A 22,093-nucleotide genomic window follows, 5' to 3' on the forward strand; every position below is an offset into this window, starting at 1 on the left:
TATTTTAAGTTTCAAGCAAATACCTTTCCTAGATTCAGAAATATTCAGATATATGTTAAAATTAAAGAACATTTTCTAAGTCAATTTTTGACCTTCAATTGTGACCTTGACCTTAAGCCGGCAAAAGAGTGACATGGGTTCTGCACATAACCTTGTTGAGGTGAACATTTGAGCCAAGTTTGAAGAAAATCTTTCAATAAGTGTAGGACTTACAGAGCGGACACGACATACTGTGTAATATTTGATTGTTTGATATTTGACCTTTAATTGTGACCTTGACCTTGAGCTGACACATGGGCAACATGGGTTCTGCACATCCCATTGTTGAAATGAACATTTGAGCCAAGTTTGAAGAAAATCTTTCAATTAGTGTAGGACTTACAGAGCGGACACGACATACTGTCTAATATTTGATTGTTTGATATTTGACCTTCAATTGTGACCTTGACCTTAAAATGACACATGGGCAACATGAGTTCTGCACATCCCCTTGTTGAGGTGAACATTTTAGCCAAGTTTGAAGAAAATCTTTTAATTATTGTAGGACCTACAGAGCGGACACGACATACTGTCTAATATATGATTGTGTTTGATATTTGACCTTCAATTGTGACCTTGACCTTGAGCTGACACATGGGCAACATGGGTTCTTCACATCCCCTTGCTGAGGTGAACATTTGAGCTAAGTTTGAAGAAAATCCTTCAAGTGGTATAGGAGTTATAGAGCGGACACGAAAATGGAGACGGACGGACCGACCGACCGACCGACGCGACAAAGCGAATCCATTATAGCCCCCCCCCCCCACATTTTGTGGTTGGGGTATAAAAACGTTTTGACAGGTCAGTAAAATGACAAGTTTGACAAACCTAACCAGGTAGTTGCTGTAACATGATTCATTAAAGCTTTTTAATGGAAAACAAAACAACAAAACATAAATTATGTTCATGCAACAAACTATTGTTTACTTTTTCATAAATTAAGTCATATATTATAATGTTATTTATTTCGGAAAATCGTTACATATAGTAAAATATTTGCAGAAAAAAAAAACAAGAAAATTGTGCTATTGATTAAACCATCATTTGATACTGTTAATTGTTACATAAGAAAGAAAATCCAGTCTAAATTAAAGGTAACGAAATGAATAATAGATTTCAAGCAATCTTAAATTTTGTTTCTTACATTACAAATAAACAAATTGAATTGTATTGTCGAGTTAATACTTCTATATCCTTGGAAGTACTTAGCTTGTTATAAATGCAGTAGGTAGTATAAAAGTAGCAGATATAAACATAGAATATATTGACTCGGTCAGTCTACTCCAAGTCACAGTATCTAAATAAACGTAAAGGATACTTGCAATAAACGGCTGTTTGAACAATTGTACTTTCGGATTTACTTTTGAGACAAGGTAAAAATATTTGTTTATCTATTTATTTTTATTTATTTATTTATCTATTAATCTATTTATTTATTATTTTTATCTGATTTTTGAATTCGTTCGTTCGTTCGTTCATTCATTCATTTATTCATTCATTCATTCATTCATTCATTCATTCATTCATTTATTCATTCATTCATTCATTTATTAATTTATTTACTTATTTATTAATTAATTAATTTATTTATTTATTTATTTATTCATTTATTCATTCATTCATTCATTCATTGTTTGATATACTATGAAAGACATTAAAAAACAGAGGCATAGCATATGAAGAAAAAACAATTTGCTTGTAGTAATTATGGATTTCGACTTTCGTAACTGTTACATGAAGATATTATTGCGACAGCTGGGAGAAATATTAACCAAGAATATAATCACAGTCATTGTAGACGCATTATTGAAAATTTTTGAAATTGAAAACTTTTAAAACAAATTTACCGTTGTTCGTAAAAGATCTATTAGAAAAACAATGCTTTCGATTATGTTTATGCAAAAATTATCAAATTAAAGCTTTTGATTTTTCAGATATTTTTTTGACTTTTAACAAAAAGGGGTTTAAAAATAAATGAATGCTTTTCGTATCAATAATAATTAAAAAAAATTAAAAAAATTTTAACTGCCGTTTGAAAATTGAATTTTTTTTAATTACATTTAATGGCTAGTAAAAATTTATATAAAAAAAGAACGTAACGAAAAAAACACCCACACTGTGGTCATTAAAAAAAATAGAATAAAAAAAAAATTTTTCAAGTCCTAAAGAAAAGTTTAAAATATTTATTTTATATAAAATTAGAGTAATTTTTGTTAAAGGCCACAATGATAAAATATAGTACTTTCGTGCTATAGGAATAAGCTTGTCGTACTCTTATGGTAGATAAAATAACAAATGTAAGATGTTGATTGCATTCGGTCACACGCAGTGGTGTTACAATTTATTGTCAAATACATATTTATTCCAAATCTTAACTTCCGAATGAAATCAGTATATCTTAATATCCATTCAACTTTAAGTAAAAATATGTTATTATTAAATTTTGCTAAAAAAATATTTATTATTATTTTAAAGTTCTATTTCTATCGTTTTTCCAAAAATCTTTTTTTTGTTACGGGGGAATTATTTATTTTGTAAAAAGTCCCTTCAATTTTGGGTTTATGAAAAACAAATATTCTTATTAAAAATTAAATACATTATTTTCCCTTCATGGTTTAACAATCACTTCATCATTACATCATCTATATTCAAAATTGAGTATGACCAATGCTGCGAGATAAAACGCTTAAAACTTTAGCGATTTTACAAGAAAAAGAACATCCAGTATGTTGAGATTATCATTATCATTTGTATACAACAAACGACATACTCTTTCTTTTTATTATTTCATGTGATCAGAAGAATCGTATATCCGTTGTTTAATTATACTTCTAAATTGAAATAACCATAAATAAAAAAGTAAAATTGATACAACAAAATAGGATAAAAGCGTAAGTTTTATCACACCTACTTGGAAAGTATTGTTACATACAGATAAAGCAAAACCATAAGAAAGACGTATATACTCGTATACGTAATTAGCACAATATTTTCAAAACAATAATTTTATCCCTCGGAAGCAACAAAACAACAATATTATATAATAATTGAGACTCGATATATAAGAGATAATGTAATGATACACATTTGTCATGCCCCATAACACCGGCTTTAGTTTCAACACTTAACACCTTGTTGATACGACAAAAACCAACAGCACCCTGATATTTCACAAGGATGTACAATTGTAGTGATTATACAGTTGAAAATCTCAATTGGGCATTTTTCATTAAATGGACAAATGTGTCCAAAATTGTGTCTGATTCCCACAGAGAACATCATAATTCTATATAATGTATCACTAGTTGACCGCTTTAAGCTTGACCATAATGAGAACAAATAACTTTTGACCGTTTTAAGTGGACAGGTTGTTATACCCCCGTTGATTCTTCTTTAAGTAAGCATAGTAACTTTGATCTATTAGAGCGACTTTTGTTAAATTTGTTAATATTTTTGCATGAGTGCTGCACAGGTTGATTTCTTGAAATTTTAATCAATATCAAAACATTTTATTTATCCTTGCTTTTTATTAGAATTGAATATACATTACAAAAAACATACGATATGTGACGTGACAACTATTAAATAGAAAAGTTTATTTGCTATTCATTTGATGAGCTATATATATTTAAATGTTAGAAAATTGTTCAAATATCAAGACGACAAACTCTTAGTAGTTTCAACTTAAATTTTACATTACGTTATGGACAAGGCGAGTAATTTGTGACGTCGTCAACGTTAATGCAGCAAGAAGTAAAATCATAGTGTTATAAGGAAGTTCTTCCTTTTAAATGAAAGTATCCTTTAACACCCCACGTCAATAATAGCAATACCCAAAGGTATTTCAGGTGCTTCAATACTGATATGCTGATACATTGCAGTTTCAAATGATTTATTTGTTTCAATGTAAGATATAAAAGTGGTTTAAAAACTTAATAAATTGGTAGAATTGAAAATATTTATGCATCAATAGATTCTACCAATAGGACCAGTGCAGACCAATATCATCCGATAAAACCATCTGATCATGGGCGCTGAACTGTCCGCTTATCAGTTATTAAATAGTTTTGACATTTTCCCTAAAATTAATGAATAGTTTTGTCCAGATTAAACGATGGACAAGTTCATTTAAGATATTAATCGTAGTAAGGTTTTAGGTTTGGTAAGACAATGATATTAAGATGACATTATTTCTTATTTCACATCAACTACACAGTCTTTCCGTGAGACACGTGACATACGAGTATGATCTCGTATCTTGTTCACTTATTACCTTACATTTTAAATATAAAATTACGTGATGTTGCTTACATCAAAATTACCATTCATAACCTCTTTAATCTTAAAGGTTTACAATTTTCATCCACCTGATTGGGTATTCATCTTTACTTTTGACGTAACGAAATAGCACACGCAGCATATTATTAAAGTGCTAAATCTCCAAAAACATTTTATTTATACTGTGCTATGTCAACGATTTAAAGTACATATGACAAAAGTGTAAAAGTGCTTTAAAAGTTAGATATCCACTAGAGAATAGCAATAGCTCTAACCGTGTTACCTATTAAAATTAATAAAAATTAACAAAACAAGTGTTCAGTTTTTACGCGATATGTCTTATTTCTTCCCATATACACGAGTAGCCGATTATGGCATGAAAAATTGTATTGTCAATGCATGTTTATGAACCAGTCCAACTTGATCAGATGGTTATATGTGCAAAATTAATCAGATGACAGCAAAATTTTAAGTAATAAATAACCCGTACTTGATGTGGCTGAGATTCGTTAATATTGCATAAATCACCGCTGTAAAAACAGGTTTAGTACTACAATTAAAGTTTGATGTTTGATTGAAAAATATCGCAAACATTTGATTCCGGTTGTATATATTTCCAGCTGACGACAATATTTCTTATTCCTTATATTTTTTTTACGTCATGGGTAGCATTTTCTTTTCATAAGTTTTCTAGAAAGTTGGTATGTGAAAGCTATACTCAAAGTACTCTATACTCCACATACCTTAGCAGCAGAAGCAGAATTATTTGGAATATTTTGTTTTGCAATTTATTTGCACCAGCATGATCTTAATCAATTTCGCAGGTTGTTGTATAAATAGCTTTAATTGCTCAATGTAATTAGTTGAATGCATCTGTTAATTTAATCTCGGCCAATACACTTATAGGATATCTTATTAATGAGTTTGCTGATTATATTTAATTGAAAGGTAAAGAATTGGGTACAAGAAATTCTGGTATTTACTTTCAGTTAAATAGGTCAACAGTCTGAGTAATAACTGGCAATCTTAACGTTAATTGTTGCTGGCGTCGGCTTAATAGCATGCTCCTGAAAGCAAATTATGTATACGCGGTCAGTTGATATATCAGGAAACCTTGTGGACCATTTGAGAAAAGGTTTTCATGTGCATTTTCTTCAAGAATATTGCCTTACAAAAATGTAAGTTCAAGTATCCGAAATCTTGAAAATAAATACATAAACATTCGAAAGTAAAACTTCCTTAGTATGGTTAAAATAAAAAATTTTATGGAAAGGTTCTGTTAATTTTAATGCTTGTTATTTAAGTTTTATACAATGATGTTGAATCTCAAACAATCATGAATTTTATTTCTTTTAGCAAAGCATCTTGCGATTTTGAAAACTAATGAATATTCAGTTTATTGATGTATTTGTCTTCAATTCATATGTAATATTTTTGTATTCACCTTATACCATATATGACGCGATATGACATCAATTTATGACGTACGTTCAGAACGCGGCGCATCCTCTGAAAATCAATAAGTACATGTAGTTTATTTTTTATGAACTGAAGTCATTAAACAGATTAAGCAGTTGACAGTACAATATGATTTGCAGACAAACATTTGCAAGAAACAGAAAGTTATTTAAACCGTTAATGATGTAATGAGTATATGACGTGATTTTCAGAACGCGCACTCTTTTATTGCCCAAGAGAGTTATGACAAATGACACTCATCTAACAATGCAATGAAACGGTGAGGCTAAACGCATATTTGAAAAGACTTGATAAAAATTATATGTGCATGTGTTAGATTATGACAGCTGTGCTGAAAATAGCTTGACAATTATTGCGTATGAATACAATTCTTTGAAGCGGGTTTTTATATAGAGCATCTTATTTGTCAACCTTTCTTATTGATTTTAAATGCAAACCTTGGGTGAAAAAGTCCGAAAAAGTAATCAAAGTATAATGAAAAGGTAAACCATTTAAAACCGTGTCCCATATAAACACTCATTCTTAAGTTAAATCTATAGGAATGTTCCAAAGCATTTGTTAAATGATCTTTTCAATTCAATGATTGGTCTATGTTTCCGAAAACACAAAACCATACAATTATTGTCGAAGAGGTTAAAAGCTTCTAATCATCTGGGGGAAAACTTACCTTGTAACTGTTATACCTAGTGTGGGAAAGCTGAGGTAGTAGTTGTAAATATTGAATCGGTCAGTCTACTTCACTCCACAGTATCTATATTTACTATTGGACAAGGACTATCGATAGACGGTATTTCAGTGTATGTTATTTATTTGTTTCTATTTGAAATGTAATTTTTGAGACCAGTTAAATTATTTTAGTTTTGATTATTTCATTTGGTACTATTAAGTTTACTTTTATTCAATTTTCAAATTATCGTCATTAGTCGCAAATGAAAGAATTAATTCAAACAGAGATACAATGATGCGAAATAGAATACGTTTATGAATTTAAACTAAAAAAATCATTTTACGCAATGTGATTATGGCAAAACTGTTTGTTCTGTTAAGCAAAAATTCAAGAATTTGGTTGTCCAAATATTTTTCACTGGTCAATGGCAAGTTTAAAGAAATAGAACATTAACTTGCATTTAATTATAGAGTTTTCATCATACGTTAAAAAACATTGCTTATTACAAATGTTTGAGTTGAAAATTTCTGACTGTTAATATGTATAATTCATGGACGCTTTGCAATTTAAATAAAAAAAGGGTTTTCATAAATATTTGGAGCATTCGATTTACGTTATTCACTTGTCAGTTAACAGCTATCTAGTAACTTGTTCGAATATAAAGAGTAAAAATTAACGTCTTAATATTTATGACTTTTGAAAGCTGTCACAAATGATGCATGTTTAATGAATTATTTAAAAGTTATCATGTTTTAGGAGACCATAATGGCTTATTTGGAAAATGCACTATAGTGTGTTGCTTATATTGCAAAGCAAACATTTAAATGCTTATTCATGTCATTTCAAAGTGAGAGATCAAATATATTTATTCTAGGTTTATTTGTCTATAACAATAATACATGTATATTCTAATTCTGAAATCAATACACTATATTTGTAAGGAATTTGATACATAATCCAATGTTTTATGTTGTCCTATTCTATTTATACTTTTTCGAAATGAACTTTCTATGCTAACAATTGAACTATTGGCTATTAACTATTGTCATAAAATCCGGTCAAATTTTTATCTATCATAGATATACTACAACAATATTTGTATAATAAGGGACAAATTAACCTGTGTATTATTGACACTTTGTTATTCCTTTGTAAAACCTTTTTAAATAATTATACTTATAAGTGAATATAAACTTGTTAAATGCGTTTCTTTTGCGAAAATATGTCAACAACAGCTCATTTTTATCATGCGTTGAATTGCTTAAAAATATTATTTAATTTGATGAAATATGCAATTAATCATATAATCATATTTCATATTGAATTTACTTTAATATACGATGTTCGTATGCTTATGATTTGGAAGATAAATGGACAACCCGTGGTTACTGAAATTTTATAAAAACAAAGTATCATAATATGTACCTGGCATGCTTGTCAAAAAATGATGAATTAGTCTTTGTTGACAAATTTATTTCATTTTTTTTTCAGAACTTGAGAGTGGCGAACACGCCCAATTAAAAATTAAATACACCGTACAATTAAAACCACAGTGTCAGAATTGTCAAAACTTATTCTGATAATTTAAAGTGACAGAAGCATATTTACAGTTATAATAATTTACTTCACTTAACTGTTTTTGTTGAATTGCAATATAATTATATCATCTTATCATTAAAAATAACAACAAATAAAATATTTTAAAAAAAATTAGATATGTCTGATTGCATTAGTGATTTTTAACATCTTTATTATAAACACAAAGATAAGAAAAATGAGCATTTGTACCCAAATAAGATTAACAAAGTTCATTTTTTGTCCTTTATATAAAGTGATTTCGTAACAAAGAGTTATTATTATTTTGAAACTCGCATTTCTGCAGCATATTCAATTCCCATGAAATCTTTCATTTAAACCTTTGTATTTGCTTTATGAGTATTGAATTTAGGGCATAATTGTTTTCATCGTAAAATTTCGAGTGTTTGTGTGTACAGTCACTTTCAATCTCTTAAATAAATATTTGACTACTTATATAGACCCATTGATTCTCCCTATCAAATTAATATCTTATTTCAATTTTCTGATGATTCAATTTCTTTATTTTGAATAACCTTTATATCTTTTAAATAGTGTAGATAAAAAATGCAAGCAATTGCTTGCATATGACCTTAGTTGTATGAATCCTAAAAATTATAGTATTTTATCTTGTTTAATAAAAAACCAACAAAATGCAAATGATTTTTTTCAAGTGGTGATGTTTGTTTTTTTATTGTTTTAACCAGAAGATTCGTGCTTCGTATTAGAAAAAAAAGTGCATCGAATGTTTCCTATTTCGATAAAAAAAAGACAAACTACTTGCACATTCCATGCTTGGTGAACACATAAGAAGGAGAATTTCGTTTGTAATGTAAGGCATTTACTTTTTGTTGTCTATCAATAATAAAGACAGTTAAGAAATTATGTATTATATTCTACACTAGCGCAACATTTGTTTTCTAATCAAATGTGTCGTTTAATCTACATATTATATAATTTTATTATTTAGGCGATCTAGCAGTTACTCAGAGCATATATTCTGTTGGTATTTTGTTATGTTATCATCTAGTATGCTTATCTTTTTATCACTGCCTTATTAGAAAATTACGGTTTTTATAATTTAGCGACAGTTAGCTTTTTCGTCAAATATTTCTAAGTCATTTTTATTAATCGCGTTTCGCCTTCATCATGCAAATAGTTCGTCATAATATGAATATATAAACACAACCCAATAACATTGTTCAGAAGAAAACAATAATTTATATTACTTTTATGACTTATTATAAACAGATCTACGTCTGTTTTGTCATGAACTGTGAATAAGCACAAGTAATGAAAAAGAAAGCATTTTGTTCATTTATCTAACCTTTGCCTAAAGTGCATTTTGAAATAGTAACATGTGAACGAATTTCAAAAATGATAGATAATAGGCACATATGCCTCAGAAACGAATATTTTCCCTTCTCTAGAAAGGGTAAGCATCAGTTTTATAACATTCAAAAATGGTCTAAGAGCATATTAGATACTTTTTCACTTAAGGAAAGTAGCACCAAATGTGAAACTTTATGTTGTAAAAGTAACTAAATGTAAATAAAGTAGTATTTTGACATTCATACAAAATACAAAACCCCTATAACTGTACTCATTGACAAAAAGCAAAGAAAAAAGATGAAGATGGTGCAGATAATTTGTCATTGAGTAGCTTTTTGAAAACTACACAGGACGCCAAAGTTAAAAAGCATTTGAGAAATGAATATTGAGGCTTTTCTGGCGAAAAATGGGCCTTTTAGTGAAATAAAAAATGAAATTATAATATTAACTGTACATTAAATGTAACACTGTAACCTCCTCGAAGCAAACGGGATTAGCCTTTTTCCACAAGTATTGAATCAGGACTGCCATCACGACGTGTAGGCTGAATCGGCTTTACACTGCCAATAGCTCAATATTTGTTTTATATATTGAAATCTCTTAACGTTTTATACCAAAACTGTGAGATACGATGTCCATCAATTTGCACTGCGGTTTTGATAACAGCAATTGCTATCTTCAGACTAACTTGTCAGTTATGAATTATTCAACTTTTATACATTAAATATCCTTTCACTATCAAATATAGTCTTGTTAATATAAACATATAGGTCAAAATAAAGTAATGTAGTTTAAATCCTTGACAATGAATCTAGGTTCGACTGCCTGTGTTATCAAAACATTATAATCAAAACATTATTATTGAGATATTTAATTTACAAGTATACGGTTTCCTTGATTTAAACAACTGAACGTGATATTGTATACCTTTGAAATAAAAAGCACATATTTATTGGTCGTGGATGTACTTGAATTTAGACTATTAAGCGGTTCCATTAACTTGTATAAGTTTATTTCCGACAAGTTATCGAAAACAAGATAAAATTAATACTAAATAATACTAGATAATTATTCAAACAGGTGATTATCATTAAGAGACCATTTTAAGGTATCTACAGAAGATATCTAGGAGATAATTTGCTGACAGCAAATATAGAATTAAATCAAGATCACGCCAGCTAATGAAAATGCGTGACATCATCTAATTATTTGCATTATTAAGCCTGTTTGTGGTTCAGGTGTTATTGAGCATATACTCATTATACATATATATAGTCAATGAAACACCTGGTTGAAATATCATAAATGGCTTAAAGAGATTTCATATCTTTGACAAACACTTAACAGTCTTTAGATTCAAGTGGTATGATCATTGGTCAAGAGTCTATTGTCGAATGGTGAACAAAGGTTTGGTATCTTATTCTTAAAGGCACATTAAATATCAAAAACAAAAATATTTTCACTTCTTTACAAAGGGCAAACATGAATTTGATAATGTTTAAATTATGTTTTAGAGGAATATTAGATGCTTGTAACCTGACAAAATTGAATACATGTGAAATAATTTATCATAAATGTAGCAAAATGAAAAATGAAGTATTTTGACTTTTGTTTTCTTCTAGTTTCTTATCAGTTACTAATTATTTATGAGTTTAGTGGTTAGCCTCCCTATGCCCTTGTGTCCTGTCTTGTTTTTGTTTGGGGGTCCTCCTAGGCTCCTTGCTACTGGCTCTTGTTGCTGGGTCGGGTGGGGGTTGCGTTCATTGAACGCCAACTTTCCTTGTTGATCTTGTTTATCATATTCCAAACAAAATACTTATTCACTACAACTGTACTTATTGCCAAAAAAGCAACAGGTGAAAAGATGGTCCCGGTTTGACCAATACGTAATTTGTTTGCATAATATAAAAGTACACAAAAACTAAAAAACTTTTATGTAGCATAGCGTACAATTAATCAAAAGGCAAAATCTTATGTTAATATACATTTAAAATGTTATTGATTCAAAAACGTTCTGGTGCATTTGCATAAAGAACAATTTTAAAGATTGAAGTTGTGATATTCAAAAGCTTTTTTTCACAAATTTATCAAACAGTAAAATATTTTTAAAATTAAAATTTTAAAGATTGAAGTTGTAATATTCAAAAGCTTTATTGACATATTTATCATACAGTAAAATGGTTTTAAAATTTATAGTGCTGCGGTGCATAAACTTTAATTCAATTCAATATTTAGTTATCATATTTCATTTCCTTGTTTCTATAAGGAAAAACTGGTTAATATTGCATTGATTATTGTATCAGTACGTTTTCTAACAAATAAACATATCATTTTTTCTTTTGCGTCAATTTCTGCGAAATTACACAATAAGGTACATAAATATGTCAGGGACAATGTTCATTATCCAAACTAGGTTGTCGGCTTTTCCTATCAGGAGTATGTGGATGTGTGTGTGGGGGTCCATGTCCTTGAGTTATGCTAGTTTATCGATTGTCGTTATCATAAATACATAAAAATGTAAACATGTATTTGATAAGCAAAGTGTATTTGATAAGCAAAGGAATTTTATCAAATAATGGACCTTCTTATCACAATTAGAAAGGATTAAGAACGTGTATGTAAGTTGGACAAAGTTTTTTTATACACAGGGTGTTTTTTTAATGTTTCCAAAATACTGTAAATACATATGCTATATACGAAGATTACAATAAATAACAAAATGTAGATTATTCTACGTAAACACGATGTTTTCATAATTAATATATGCGTTATATATAAGCCTTGCTTTCAATAAAGATAAGGCCAGCCGTCACATCCCAGACCCTATACTGCTGTTAGCTCAATTTTTGCATTTTGAAATTGAAATTTCTAAATTTTTTGAGTGGACTGTTCAAAATACAAACTCATTACATAAGTTTAGCATGTTTTGGGTTAACAATTAATATATCAATGATTTAGATACAGTTTATACGACAGTGCCTCAATTAACAGATAACTTATTGATTTAGTGTCCATTTGTTTTTATAGAATTCTTTGCTTTCTGCAGTATTTGAATGATGATTTTTTCCTTGATTTTTTCTGCTCGCGGTACAAGATGCATTGGACAGCTTATCATTGTTTAACCCCTCTGCTACACAACATGTTTACTAGGATATTATAGAAAAATTTATTTTTCTATGAAATCCCTGTATGACAAATACTATGAACACTAAATTTGTGATTCAATGATATGTTTATAGGCTTTTGAACGTACCTATTAAGTGCAGGCACTTGAAATATATGTCAATATGTTTTATGCAATCACGTACAAACGAGAATGTTTAACGTCCTTAACTGAAATTAAAAGTAAACATTGACATTAAAATCTCACAACCGTTTTGAAATTTTACAAAAAACAGCAGAAATAATGTATACTAACAAGGGTATTAATATATATACAGATAAGCATAATCGGAAATACAGTGTTGCTTTGTTTTAACATTCAATGTCTAGCAGTGACTTAATATTTGTCTGTGAAACTAATATTTATTTGGAATTAGATGAAAAAAGTAATATTTTACGTTAAAATTCGCTGAATAAAGATTTAAACTTGTGTGGTATTCAAGCTTGCAAATGAGCGGTAATATAATGTTTTAATTTTTTGTTTTTAATGTTTTAACTTATTTATGTTTAGATTTTTAAGGTAAATTATGTGATAGAAATGTTTTTTATGTTTTCTTTCTCACAGGCTTTTTATTCAAGGAGTCCTTTTATAGTTTACGAAACGTTACTTATTGGCCAGTTATTTGTTTATGTTGTGTTTGTACTTTGTAATTTACATTGTGTTTCTTTTATGACAAATAACTTCACATTCAGAGCTCTTCAGTTGATGCTTTAAAACCATTATCTAAACTTATTAAATTCATGTTTGCCAATTCTAAGGAAACAATATAAAAATAAGAAAAATCGTTTGGAATTTATGAGATATTATTTTTTTGAGAAGATCTTAAAGCAGCACACTTCCCGGAAAAGCAAAATATAACAGATATTGCACTCCTTGTTTTAAGTAACAGATAAAGCAATAATAATGATTTATCATCATTTAACAGGTGTTTATAATAAAGTAAAAGTAGTTTATATGAAGAGCCGTGAATGATTTTGTTTTGATGTAGAATTTCGTTGCATGCAGAGCTACACCAGTATTGACAAGTGTCAATTAAGAAATTACGTCATTGATAAATTGATTAATTGTAGATTTTGTCAAGATTAGTTTGATAATTTCTCCATTAAGATCACTCAGACTGAGTTCAGGTATGCACAAGGACCTCCCGTGTATTACAAGGTTCTCCATAGGTTATCGCTTTACAATATTAAGATTACAGCTGACGTGATATTTCTTGCCTTTAAGCTTTATAAAACGTGCAGTTATGTTATATGCATTGACCGCATAACATAAAACAAGAGCTGACGAAAACAAAAATGAAGGCCAATATTCGAACTGGAATATTATCAAAAAGAAGTATTTTGGAACACATCTTACCCTTTGTTAACCTGGTTCAACCATTTCATACTAATTTCGGAATGTTCTATGTATGAAGTTATTTCTATCCTTTGCGACATCGTACATGGTTTACCTGTCAATTTGTGTCAGTTTATGTTGGGTCTTCTTCCGTTACTAAGTGACTGACCTTGTTGTGTCCAGAATTTGAACTTATTGATGTCATGTTGTGTGCTCATGGAAATAACACTAAACTATAAACTATAAACTAAAATTATGTGACTGATTTTTTTTCGATTTTTGGTGAAATGTGATGTTTGAATAATCACATAACAAATGGATGACCTCTCCGGCAAATTCAGAAAAAAATGCAAATTAACAGGAAGTAAAGTCTATAGCTAATAAAAAAAGTAAACCGTAGAAATGCAGTAACCAAATGAAATAGCGACATACTGGTGTAATTCATTGTAGCATGTTCATTTTATGACAAAATATTCACGGATGAGAGATTCGAAGATCTTTGTTGACAATACGAGTGATCTGTATTCAGTACTCATCCCTCCCTAAAAATAAAGTAGATCAACTGGATCTATTTAGTCATAGTTTGTACTTGGGCATCAAAAATATTCATAGAATCTTTTAAAATGAACTTTAAATGCGTTCGATTCATTTCGACGACTTACACTAACTTTTGTCCTCATTATTTGCCATTTTATACAAAATTAACAACTACTGAATATCTACATTCTTGAACAATGATAATATATAGGGCATTTCTCACACAGGTGACATGAATAATACAACCAAGATTATTTGCCACAGTATTTAAATAATCTTCGCGCACCTATCTAGTTTAACTGATTATTTAAACCACATTATCAGTATACAATATAAAGGTTATCATGTAATTAACAGGCAATATAATTGTACCGCTAAATGAATCCAATAATTGTAGATTAATTGAGAAAGTGTAAGAAACACCGGCAGATTCTATGTAAATGTTATGAATATTCATGAATAAATGTTGTATACAACTTTGTATATCAGATTAGTAAAATAGTGTGAATACTCCTTTTTAGTTTAGAAATAAGAAATAGATTAGCACGTAGCTATGACATATACTATACAATTTTATAATGTAAAGAACAATAATAACATATTACTTCGGAAGGATAAATTAAAAATAATAATACAAACAGTTAGTTGTTGCAAATAAAGAATAGACATTAAGTGTGTTCGATTCAAGCGCATTTATATAATACTCTGTCTATTTTTTTATTTTGAAGTTTTTTAGTAAACACGAAACAAAACTATTGTTGTTGAAGTGGTAAAACTGTTGAACTATGGTACGTAGTGTGCAAAGGCAGATGTTGACATAATAACTCGGTCGGAATTATCTGTATTTACTAGTGGATTAAAATGTCCGATAAACGGTTCAATGTTCTTTTAATGTTTGCATTTGATTTGTAGTAGTGAGACAAGTTATAAAAAAAATTTTGTTTATTTATTTGATTAGATATTTATCAATTTACTTATTTTCCTTTTAAATAATAAAAGTTTTTAAATGCAAAGGAAGGAATATATTTCAACAGAGACACATTGATGTGAAATAGAATACGTAGATTAAATGGCTAAGGAGTAAACAATCATTTTACTTAACGATTTAAATTGACATTATGCACTTGCAATTGTAAAAAGTGAGTGTCCAACTGATAAAAGCAAAAAAAGAAAACTTCACTTTTGCCGCATTTGTTTAAAGTTTTATATTCTATTTGAAATGAATAGCCAATAACCCACGTGACTCACGAAAATTCTATAAATATCTTTCGGAAAATACCAATTACAATACCAAATACAAATATCATTTATTTTAAAAAAGAGTGGGACAGTCTTTTTATATTTAGGCATTTTTCACATTTTATCTTAAGCATGTTTATTATAAATTTTTGGTTTATCATCATTACTATAGTCAAACATTTCATTATGTACAGTTAATTCAGCTCAATTTGACAGTGTTCAAAGTGTAAAAGTGAACATAATGTAACTTTAATGCAATACAGTAATGGCAAAGACAACGTTTTGATCTATTAAGCAAATATGCAACAGTATGGCGGTCAAAATATGTTTATAGGTCAACTGTAAGTTGAAAACTAGAATAATTAATTACCGTGTACTAAATGATGGCATTCTTATCAAACTCTCAATACACCATTGACTTCTGGTTGCTTTTACTTGAAAATACTAAAGATGCTAGAGGCTCGATGTTACGTTTAAAATTTCTGACTGGTGATATGTATTATTCTTAGAGCTGTATGTACAGTTGCTTTGTAATTAGAATTAAATAGCATAAATATTTGAGCAGTAAAAATGTTTATATGGCTGGTAGATGAACAGCCATCTAGTACTTTGTTGGAACAATAACTTATTTGGAAATTATGCTTTATATTGCAAAACAAACATTTAAAAGGTTTACCCGTGCCATTTATCGGTAAAAGATCAAATACAAATGTATATCTATTCTACATTTGTCAATGGAATCAATGTATTTCAATTCTGAAGTTTCGTTACATTTGATAAGTAAATATCAAGTATTAATTACTATTTGCATTAGTTAATACTAATAGTATATATATTTCTATTCTTATTGTACTTTTCTCTTGTCAAAATGACTTTAATTTTGCACAGAACTGAAATTGCTCAAACGTCGTAAAATCAATAAAAAATGAATATTTGGCAAATAAATGTACTATGACAATATTTGGATAACAATCATTAAGTTACTGTTGTTATGTTATAGATGTCTCGTATGTTATTCTTGAAGCTTTATTTAAAATAAACAAACTCAGGAATGTATATTAACATGTTAAATGCGCATCCTTTGCGAACATTTGTCAACACCAGCTCATTTTTATCATGTGTTGAATTGCTTTGAAATATAAATAGATTGTTGAAATATCCTATTAATCATTTTATTATAGTTTTGAATATTATTATCTAATATCTGATGCTTGCTTGCTTATGAGTGGGACTTTAAAATGGCAACATATGGTTACTGAAATTAGAAGATATAAATAATCGTAGTAGTACCTGACGTTCTTGTCACAAATGATAAATGATGACAAATTTTGAGTATTGCGAACACGCCCAATTACAAATTAAATAAAACGTACAAACGCAGTGTCAGAATTGGCAAAAGTTATTCTGACAATTTATGATGTCAGACTCATATTTACAATAACTGTTGAAAATATTTTCTTATTTTTTTTTAATGTTGAATTGCAATACCGGTATATATTGTGAAAAGAAACAAAACTGTTTTTGAAAAAAGAATGATTTGAATGCATTTGTGTTGGGTTTTTTTCTTGATGTGTTAAACACAATGATAACGATATATGCAAAAAAATAACTTGAAGTTCATTTTTCCCTCCTATATATGAAGCTATTTCGTAACAAAGAGTTTTTTTTCTTTTCAAAATGTTTTGCAGCATTTTCAATTCTCACGATGTCTTATATTTAAACTTTTGTATTTGCTTTATGAGTATTGAATTTAGGGCATAATTGTTTTCATCGTAAAATTTCAAGTGTTTGTGTGTACAGTCACTTTCTATCTCTTAAATAAATATTTGACTACTTATATAGGCCCATTGATTCACCCTATCAAATTAATATCTTATTTCAATTTTCTGATAATTTTATTTCTTTATTATGAATAACTTTTATATCTTTTAAATAGAGCAGGTACAAAAATGTTCGAAAATATGTTCATATACTCTTAGTCTAATAGAAGTGAAACTTAAAATTAAAGGCAAATTTAAAAGTATGATTTTAGCGGATCCAATTATGCAACACACCAAAGTTGATATTTCTTTCGTTATGTAAGGCTTTGTCTTTTTTATTTATTCCTATACTTGAGGCTGTTAAGAAAGTGTGTATTTTATATATTAATCTATCCCGTCAAAGTGTTCTAATCAAATGTGGCGTTTAATCTATACATTGAATAATTTCATTATTTAGTTGTTTAACAATTGAGCAATGCTGGTATTTCATCAAATAATTTATAGCATGCTTCTCTTTTAAGAACATTATGTTAACAATGATTTAAGCGATGAGTTGGTTTCTTTCACATGGGATGTACTCAAATGATTTGCACTCTCTGCAAATGTGCTACACATATAGAATTATATAAAGATCATACCTGCTAACCATTTTAAATAATAAATATTTGCTTTATTAAACTTGCTAGTACTTCAGTCGCTGGTGAACGTATACTCACGAATACTCACGTAATCTATGTTCTCATTATAAATACTTTAAATGCAACACCTGGTTTAAATCATTTAAAAGGTACAGCACACTTTGTTTAAAGCGATTCCTTATTTTTGGTAAACTGTCTTTAGATTCAAGTGGTAGGATCAGTTGTCAAACGCCTATTGTCAAATGATTAACTTGTGAACAAAGGTTGGGTATTTAATACTAAACACGAGTGGATAATTGCAAGTTTTTAGATATTTTAATACTATACTTTTATAATTAAAGGTAGATATCAGAGTTTTATTTTAATCAAACATAATAAAGATCTGTATGAAGATAAATTTATAATTAAACAGTTACGTAACACTGCGTACAGTTAATAAAAGGCAAAATCATGTGTTAAAGTACACATTAAATGTGGTATTTGTGCAAAAACTTTCTGATGTATTTTGTGCATTGAAGTTGCAATTATTTACATAGATAGCATACATAAAATTGTTGTTTATAGTGTCGCAGTGCATTAACTTCAATTCAATTTAACTTTTCATAATGATGTTTAAAATCCTTTTTACTATACAACCAAACTGGTAAATGTTACATAATGTTCAACCAATGTTAACCGTAGCATGGATTATTGTATCAGTATTTTCTCCGTCAAATAAATAGGAGCCGCGCCATGACAAAACCAGCATAGTACGTTTGCGACCTGCATGCATCCGCGCAGTCTAATCAGCATCCATGATGTTTCTCTCCTTGTAATAGGGTCTGTAAGCGAACAGTTTGGATCCTGATAAGACTGCACGGATGCGCAGGCTGGTCTTGATCCATGCTGGTCGCAAACGCACAATGTTGGTTTTGTCTTGGCGCGGCTCATATTGTTTTCTCTTGCGTCAAATTCTGCAAAAATGTCTGCACATATATGTCAGGAAAAATGTTCATTATTCAAATTAGGTTGTCGGTTTTTCCTATTATGAGTATGTGGGGTTATATGTCCTCGAGTTATGCTAGTTTATCGATTGTCGTTATCATAAATACATAAAAAGGTAAACATGTATATTTATATTTATGTATGTATATTTGATAAGCAAAGGAATTTTATCAAATAAGAGATATTCTTATCATAATAGGAAGGAAATAAGAACGTTTATGTAAGTTTGACAAATTTATTTTATACATATAATTTTTTAAATGTTTCCCAATTTTACTACAAGATACATTATATCTTTAGGATAGATTTTAGGATTTAGTTTTAACTATAAAACCGAGATTTGTTCATGAAAGATTGAGGCTTTTATTTATCAATAATTTATAATTGATATCGAAATAAATATTTTAATTGATAGTATATCTATGACCAAGGTTCTATTAAGTATGACACAAGCTATTTTTTATCGCATTTCTTTTGTTTATAATTGAATTAATCTTAAACACCCTGCGACCGAATGTGATTACGTTTAACAGCAAGTATAGAGCCAGGTCGTCCAGTTTGCACAACCGTGCAGAGGCTCTATACTTTTGGTGGCCCCTTATTTTGATATTGATATCCCTTAAAATTTTAATAGATCGTATCAAATCAAGATCAATTACGCAAATTCAGCAAGTGAAGTGTTAACTATATTCCAGTTTAAAATTTTATATTAAAATTTATATCCAGTTTATAAGTCAGTTTAATTATAGAATATGCGTCCATTGGATTTGACAATATTATTAACTTGCTTCATCCTTTGAACGTGTTGTTCCCTTGTTTATCTTTACTTTAATACTTGATTGCTTGCTGTACAAGATATGCGTTTGACAGACTAATCTTGTTTGACTCTTTTACATTCATGTGTTTATTATTTTCTATGAAATGTCTGTATGAAAAAAATGAACACTTATTTTTTTTTTGATCCAGTGATATATTTATAGGTTTTTAAACGTACCTATTAGGTTAAAGCACTTGAAACCAAATCGCAATATACATATCAATGTGTTTATGCATGCACTTAATAAATTGATAAAGATCCCTCTTTCCCCAAAACGAGAATGTTAACACTCTCTAAACTGAAATTAAAAGTAAACATTAACGTCAAAATCGCACAACCATCTTGAATTTTTACAAAAACAGCAGTATGAATATTTAAACTTCTAACATATTCTTACAAGGGTATATGAACAGATAAATATAAAGTAAGACCGCAATTACAGTGTATGTCTATCACAGTTTTTCATTGAATATAAAACCATGTAACAGCGAATTAATATTTCTCTGTGAAATTTGGATACTTATTTGGAATTACACGAAAAAGGTAATATTTCAATTTGTTTAATAATCTTTTAAGGTAGAACATTTTATGGTATTCAAGAGTGCAAATGCGTGGTTCATACAGTTGTTTTATTTAGTTATAATATCATGCAAAATAACAATGTACGTGGTGTTTTTACATTTAATTTTTTATTGAAGATTAAAGGCTAGTTATGCCTCAGAAATGCTTTATTTATGATTTTCATAAGCTTTTTATTTTTGGAGTACTGTTATAGTTTCCAAAACGTTACCTATTGGCCTGTTATCTGACCTATCTTTCGCTTCTGTTGTTTTTACATTTTGCAATTTTAATGACAAATAATTTATTTCTCATTTAGACCTACTGTCTTAAGTTGGTATACATTGTATATGTTTGTTAAACTCATGTTTACCTTAACTAAAGAAGGGGGAAATATTTTTTCGTTTCTTAGGCATAACCTGCCATTAATTGATAAAGGATCAGAGTTAGTATAATTGATAAAGATATCATTTGGAATTTATGGGATATTGTTTTTTTCTAGAAGATCTTAAAGCAGCAAATCTCCAGATAAATAAATTATAAGAAATGTATTCACACTCGAGATGAAACTTTGAATAAGTTATATAAACTATTACAGAATGTTTTAATTCTTGTTGTAGATCACTTTCTTGAACTAATAGATAAAGTTATAATAACAATTTATCATCATTTATAGCTGAAATGTTTTTTATAAATCAAGAATAAAAATAAAGTGTGAGCACTAGTTTATATGAAGAGCCTTAAATATTTTTTTTGGGATGACGAATTTCATTGCATGCAGAGCTACACCATAATTGACAAGTGTCAATTAAAAAACGTCATTGATTAATTGTAGATTTTGTCAAGATTATTTGGACATTTTCTGCGTAAAGATACATCCGACTGAGTTCAGGTATGCACAAGGACCTCCCGTATATTACAAGTATCTCAATAGGTTATCGCTTTACTATATTAAGATTACAGCTTACGTGATATTTCATGACTTTATATGTTTTTATAAAACGTGCAATTATGTAATATACAATCAAATTGACCGACTTATTTAAGAGTTTGAAAAATGTAGTCTAACCTTCGAAAAAAAAAACAATATAAAGTAACTTTGAACACACTTTGGCCTTAGTAAAGCTAGTTCAACAATTGCATGCTAATTTCGGAGTGTTCTATTAACGCAATCACATCAATGCTTAGCGACATATTACAGGGGTTACCTTCAGTTGTTGCTTTTACTCATTAAGTGATTTACCGTATTGTGTTTACCGGAAGTCAATATTAAAATAAACAGCCTACGGCCGAAAATATTATAATTTTTGTTTGAAACGGTCAAATTGTAATGACTTGTTGAAATAGCAGCATTCTGAGTTTATTCGTTATAACATGCTCCTTTGTGACAAAATATGCACGGATGAAAGCTACGAAGATCTTTGTTTCCGCACAAGAACATTTCAACTCTGTATCTAAATTCATACCTTCTTAATATTCAAGCATATCTAGTAATAGTGTTGACGTCGGCAACACACAGATTCATATAAGTTTTTTTGAAATAAACTCTTAATGTGTTAGATTCATTTCGAATATTTACATTACTTTTGTCCTGGTTATTTGCCATGTAAAATCATGATCATCAAATTAACAATTACCTAATGTCGACATTCTTTAAATTTGATAATATATAGGGCAACATTTTCTCACAGG

At 29.0% G+C, this 22,093-nt stretch overlaps 1 protein-coding gene across 7 annotated transcripts in view; it reads left to right on the top strand.

Annotated features, from left to right (window-relative positions):
• Positions 1-22,093, top strand: part of LOC132716497 (hemoglobin-3-like) — a 116,887-nt gene that overhangs the window by 78,368 nt on the left and 16,426 nt on the right. Inside the window, exon 1 of one of the 7 annotated variants that reach the window (XM_060699788.1) lies at positions 6,495-6,593. The exons of 3 other annotated variants lie outside the window; for them this stretch is intronic. The gene's annotated coding sequence lies outside the window, so the exon portion shown is untranslated. Of the gene's footprint in view, positions 1-6,494; positions 6,594-12,766; positions 12,919-19,196; positions 19,247-20,235; positions 20,387-22,093 lie in introns of those variants that run through there. 3 more of the 7 variants (XM_060699783.1, XM_060699789.1, XM_060699784.1) reach the window with 3 other exon arrangements.

The sequence above is a fragment of the Ruditapes philippinarum genome, unplaced genomic scaffold, assembly GCF_026571515.1.
Source record: "Ruditapes philippinarum isolate M1 unplaced genomic scaffold, ASM2657151v2 ctg757_1_1_1_1, whole genome shotgun sequence".
Taxonomy (NCBI): Eukaryota; Metazoa; Mollusca; class Bivalvia; order Venerida; family Veneridae; genus Ruditapes; species Ruditapes philippinarum.